The sequence below is a fragment of the Narcine bancroftii genome, chromosome 13 (genome assembly GCF_036971445.1).
Source record: "Narcine bancroftii isolate sNarBan1 chromosome 13, sNarBan1.hap1, whole genome shotgun sequence".
In the NCBI taxonomy this organism is placed as follows: domain Eukaryota; kingdom Metazoa; phylum Chordata; class Chondrichthyes; order Torpediniformes; family Narcinidae; genus Narcine; species Narcine bancroftii.
In genome coordinates, this window is record NC_091481.1 from 73,961,570 (window position 1) to 73,967,569 (window position 6,000).

Here is a 6,000-nt window from a genome sequence, read left to right on the forward strand (position 1 = left end):
TGAGTGGGAAAATGGATGAGATCTTTAATAAATGGTGGGGCTGAATCGATGTGCTGAATAGCCTATTTCTGATTATATGAATTATGAACTTAGGAATCTGAGAGGCGCAGATAATGTAGAGAGTCGGCATCTTTTTTTCCTCAGGGCAGGAACAGCAAACATCAGAGGGCATCTGTTCAAAGTGAAGGGAGGAAACTTTAATGGAGACAACAGGGATAAGTTTTTGTACACTGAGTTGTGGGTGCCTGGAATGCATTGCAAAGTGTAGTGAGGGAGGCTGGAACATTAGGGGCATTTATAATACTCTTACAAAGGCACCTAAATGAAAGAAAAATAGAGGGTTATGAATTTGGTAGGGCTTAGTCTTAAAAAAAATGTTTTAAGTCATCACAACATCTTTGGCTGAAGGGGCTCTCCTGGGCTGTTCCATGTCTAAGTCTAGATTTTTTAAACAAAGGGACTACATTGTCCATTCTCCAATCCTCTGGAAATTCCACTGTGGCCAAGAAGGATTCAAAGATAATTGCCTAAGGCCCAGCAATCTCTTCCCACAGTTCCCATAGCAACGTGGGGTACATCTCGTCCAGTCCTGGGGACTTATAAAACTTACGTTTTTAAGGTGGTCAGGCACTTTCTCTTTCTTAATTTCAACACGGTCCAGCTCATTAGCCTTTTTCATTTTAACCATGTTCCCAAACTGATCTCACTCTCTCTGCCTCGCTTCTTTCACCAGCAGCTGCCTCTCCTGCCCCGGATACCAGTCTCAACCCATCTGCCATCACCGGAGGCTTTCTGTCTGCTGAATCCGTTGGTGGTGGGAAGTGGGAGTTGGAGCTAGGGCCCAGGAGCTCCTCATACCTGGAAACATGATCCCTACTCCCGCCAGATGAACTTCTCCCCATTCACTAACATTGGTCTGAGGGAAGAATCAGTCTATGGGAGACTGACAGAGTAACTTTATGCCCGGGCTGTCCTCAGCAAACAATCACAACCTGGGATCTTTCCTCTGAACATGTCTCCTGAGGCTGTATTCTCCACGCAAACTCGCAGAAACAGGAGGGAGTGGACGTATCTGCTGGGACCATGCTGGAGTTGCAATCTGACAGCAACAATCCTGGGTTAATGTTCTCATAATTCCGGTTCAGATTGGAAAGAAGAAAAGGTAATCCCCATTGGGGAATTGAACCCCATTCTTCCATGTGACATGTGGGGATACTAACCACAACACTAATAAGTTATGAATGGGGGAGATAATTAGTACGTCGGATTGTCAGGGAACAGGAGGGTTTGCAGTCTCACCCCCAACGTTACTCACCGACGGCACCACTGGCACCTATCACACCCCCTCTTCTCAGCTGACGGGAGGGATCTCTCGATTTTTTTTTTGTTCCTTATAAAACACCTTCAAGGCAGATTCTGTCCTGCTGTTACCACACTCATCAATCGACCATCCACTCATGGAACATGAGTACACTCATGTACACTCTCTCTTCAGCACCAGGCTGTCCATTTTGTTTTAGGGAACTCCACCCTGTACAATTTGCCTGAGTTCAAAACTGTTCCCTGCATGTTTCTCTCTTATAGACAATAGACAGTAGGTGTTGCAATAGGCCAATTGACTCGTCGAGCCAGCACCACCATTTTTCAGATCATGGCTGATCATTCACTATTAGTATCCATTCCCTGCCTTATCCCCATAACCCTTAACTCCCCTGTTCACAAGAGCCTTATCTAACTCCCTTTTGAAATATATCCAGCGAATCTTCCCCCACTACCCTCTGCGGCAACGCATTCCACAGATCCACACTTCTCTGGGTAAAAAAAAATTCTCTTCATCTCCGTCCTAAAAGGCATTCCCTGTATTCTTAAACTATGCCTTCTAGCCCTAGTCTCTCCCAACAATGGGAACATGTAATCTGATTTCACCCTGTCTAGCCCCACTAGAGAGGGGGCAGTGTTGGATCTACCATTGGGGAATGAGATAGGGCAGGTGACTGAGGTGTGTGTTGGGGAGCACTTTGGATCCAGTGATCATGGTACCATTAGTTTCAATATAATTATGGAATGGGATAGGTCTGGTCCGACGATGAAGGTCTTTGAGTGGGGGAAAGCCAGATTTGAAGAAATGAGAAGGGATTTGCAAGGAGTGGTTTGGGCTGATTTGTTTTTATAGGAAGGAGGTGGAGGGGAATTGGAGGGCATTTAAAGTTGAGATTTTGAGGTTTGAAAGAGCCATGGTTTTCAAGGAAGATTAGAAAGTAGATTCGATATAAAAGGGAGGCTTACATTAAATACAGGAAGCAAGGGATGGACGAGATGCTTGGAAAATACATGGAATGTAAAAAGAAATTAGAAAAGCGAAAAGAAGGTACGAAGTGGCTATAGTGAACAGGGTGAAAGTAAATCCAAAGGGTTTTTACAAATATGTGAATAGCAAAAGGAGAGTGATGAATAAAATTGATCCCTTAGAGAATCGGAGTGGACAAATGTGTGCAGAACCGAATGAGATGGGGGAGTTATTGAATGAGTTCTTCTCTTCGGTATTCACTAGGGAAAAGAATAATGGAATCATGTAGGATAAGAGAAGCAAAAGGGGTGATTATGGAAAATGTAGGGATTAGGAAAGAGGGGGTGTTGGAACTTTTGAGACATATAAAAGTGAATAAATCTCTGGGTCCCAATGGGATTTTCCCCAGGACCTTACGCGAAATCAGGGAGGAAATAGCAGAGGCTCTGACAGTGATTTTTCATGGTGCTGCAGGATTGGCGTGTCGCAAACGTGGTTGTTCTATTTAAAAAGGAATCCAGGTGTAGGCCCAGCAATTATAGGCCATTAAGTTTGACGTCGGTGGCCATTAAACTAATGGAAGGTATTCTTGGAGATAATATGTATAAGTATCTGGAGAGGCAGGAACACCCAACATGGGTTTGTTTGGGGAAGGTCATGTTTGACAAATCTTGTTGAATTTTTTGAGGAGGTGATTAGGAAGTTGGATGAGGGTAGAGCAGTACATGTGGTCTATATGGATTTCAGTAAGGCCTTCAATGAGGTTCTACATGGAAGGTTGGTAAGGAAGGTTCAGGCACTAGGTATTAAAGTTGAGATAGTCAGATGGGTTCAATGGAGGCTGAAAGGTAGATGCCAGAGAGTCATGATGGATAACTGTCTGTCAGGATGGAGGCCAGTGATCAGCGGTATGCCCCAGTGATGGGTGTTGGGTCCCTTGTTGTTCGTCATTTACATTAATGATTTGGATGATGGAGTGGTAAATTGGGTTAGTAAATTTGCAGACGATACAAAAATAGGGGGAGTTGTAAATAGTGAAGATGGTTTTCAGGGACTGCAGAAGGATTTGAACGGCTTAGAAGAGTGAGCTGAAAGGTGGCAGATGGAATTTAATATCGTTAAGTGTGAGGTGCTTCATTTTGGGAAAAATAATCAAAACGGGAGATATACATTGAAGGGGAGGGGGGCATTGAGGAATGCAGAGGAACAGAGAGATCATGGAATAACAGTTCATCATTCTTTGAAAGTGGATTCTCATGTAGATAGGATGGTGAAGAAGGCTTTTGGTATGCTGGCCTTTATAAATCAAAGCATAGAATATACGAGTTGGGAGGGGTTGTTGAGACTATTCAAGGCATTGGTGAGACCAAGTTTGGAATATGTGTGCAGTTCTGGACCCCAAAATATAGGAAGGATATCAATAAGATAGAGAGGGTGCAGAGAAGATTTACCAAAATGTTGCCTGGATTGCAGTATCTAGAATACAAAGAAAGATTGAGTAGACTGGGTCTTTATTCATTGGAGCATAGAAGGTTGAGGGGGGATTTGATAGAGGTATTTAAGATTGAGGGGGATAGATAGAGTTGATGTGGATAGGCTCTTTCCCTTGAGGGTAGGTGAGATTGGAATGAGGGTTCATAAGTTAAGGGTTAAGGGCAAAAGTTTAGAAGTAACATGAGAGGAAGCATCTTTACTCAGAGAGTAGGGGCTGAGTGGAATGATCTTCGAGAAGAGGTGGTTGCAGCAGGGTCAATTTTGTCATTTAAGAGAAGGTTGGATGAGTGCATGGAGTGGAGGGTTATGGACAGGGAGCAGGTAGAGGAGATCACTTAAATCAGTGTGGACTAGAGGGGCCGAGATGGCCTGTTTCCGTACTGTAATTGTTATATATGATTTTGGTTTATATAAATCTTGTGTCTGAAAAATTTTCTGAATTGATTCCAGATCTTCAATCTATGTGTTATTTTTATGGTTTTTTTTGTCAGCTTTTGACCAGAGATAGGTAAAGATGACCTCAATACTGCCCAGAGGGAGGTAGTTCTGAAGGACTTCATCTCAATCCAAGTAAGATCTGTCTTTTCACAATGCAACAATAATCACATATTTCTTATAGTTAAGTCACTTTTTAATGAATGGAATTTTTTATGTATTAATAGTTTCAAAGATCTTTTTCTGCAACAACATTTTATATCTTCAACAACTGGGGATGATATTTAACCTATCAAATAGACATTACTCTCAAATTCCACATTTTGTTCACTCTAAGCTTTAAAGCATTTCCCGACCCAAATTTCATCGATGACCTCTTTGAGTTACAATTTATTCATAAGGGCACGATATCTGCTTTATATTATAAACTATTATATGAAAGCAATTTCTTGAGGTGGAGTTAAAACTGAATGGGTGAATGATCTGAATATCTCTTTCTCAGAAGAAGAATGGACTTCAGTTTTGGGCCTGATTTACGGTTCATCGTTGTCGTTGTGCACTCGGCATGGTCTTATTCAATTCAAAGTTCTCCAACGTCAAACTTGATCAAATTTATTCTGATATGAGTTCACTTGGTGACAAATGGAAAATATTCAGTGCGTCTTTGCTGACCATGTTTTGGACTTGCCCTAATTTGAAAGTATTGGACCGACATTTTTAGAACTTCTTCAACCCATTTTAGGATCACTTTAGATCCTGCATGATTTGCTTTTTCTAAAGTTATAAATATTATCTGATCTTCTCTAATGAAAGACAGGCTGTCGCATTCTCCGTCAGGCGTGAGGATGAATGTCGCTGGGCGAGTGCGTTTGGATCCCCTGAGGCCACTTGTTCGGATTTAAAACAACATACAATATGAATTTTTACCTTAATTGTCATGGGCTTGAATTATTTTTCTTCATTACCTCTAACAATATTGTAACTAGATTTAGAATTAAGTTGTATTGCTACTGTACCATATGTTATTATTTGTAAATCTGCCAAGGTCTCATTGCAATTGGTTTACTGCTTTTTTGTTTGCTTTTCTGAGATAAAAATCAATAAAGGTAAGGAAGAAGTTGATTTGCCTGGATACCATGAGAAGAAAGTATTTCAATGTATCCAGGTGCACATGAGAGTAAAACAATTCAATCCTTGAGAGATTTATTTGTTTTAGACATACAGCACAGTAACAGGCCATTTCAGCCCATGAGCCCGATTAACCTACAACCTGCGTTACATTAAGACCCTGGAGAAAACCCACACAGACACAGGGAGTACATACAAACTCCTTACAGACAGCATGGGATTGGAACCTCGGTCCCGATTGCTGGCGCTGTAAAGGCGTTGCGCTAACTGCTACTCAACTGCGCCACCCCAACTGACTTCCTTTGTAGCGGGAATGATGGGCTGTTATTCAGACTCGACTGTGTGTTGTGAGAAACGCACCATCGTGACTTGTGTTCTGCCACCGAGATGAACATATCAGAATCAGGATTTATTGTCATGACCAAGTCATGAAATTCGCTGTTTTGTGGCAGCATCACAGGGCAAACATTCATATTATAACCATCTTGCAACATTACTATAAAAAATAAAAATAATAGGGCACGAAAAGTGAGGCCGTGTCTTTGGTTAATTGATTATTCAGGAATCTGATGCCAGTTGGGAGGAAGCTGTCCTTGTGCCACTGAGTGATCATCTTTAGGCTCCTGTACCTTTTTCCCTGATGGTGGCAGTGAAGA

General features: G+C 41.9%; 1 protein-coding gene across 1 annotated transcript in view; it reads left to right on the forward strand.

Moving 5' to 3' along the window:
- The window catches only part of rec8b (REC8 meiotic recombination protein b), a 139,819-nt gene extending 134,558 nt beyond the window's left edge, over nucleotides 1-5,261 (forward strand). The window contains exons 23-25 of the transcript XR_011347731.1: nucleotides 737-1,162; nucleotides 4,273-4,351; nucleotides 4,719-5,261. The gene's annotated coding sequence lies outside the window, so the exon portion shown is untranslated. The remainder of the gene's footprint in view (nucleotides 1-736; nucleotides 1,163-4,272; nucleotides 4,352-4,718) is intronic.
- Nucleotides 5,262-6,000: the final 739 nt, after the last annotated feature.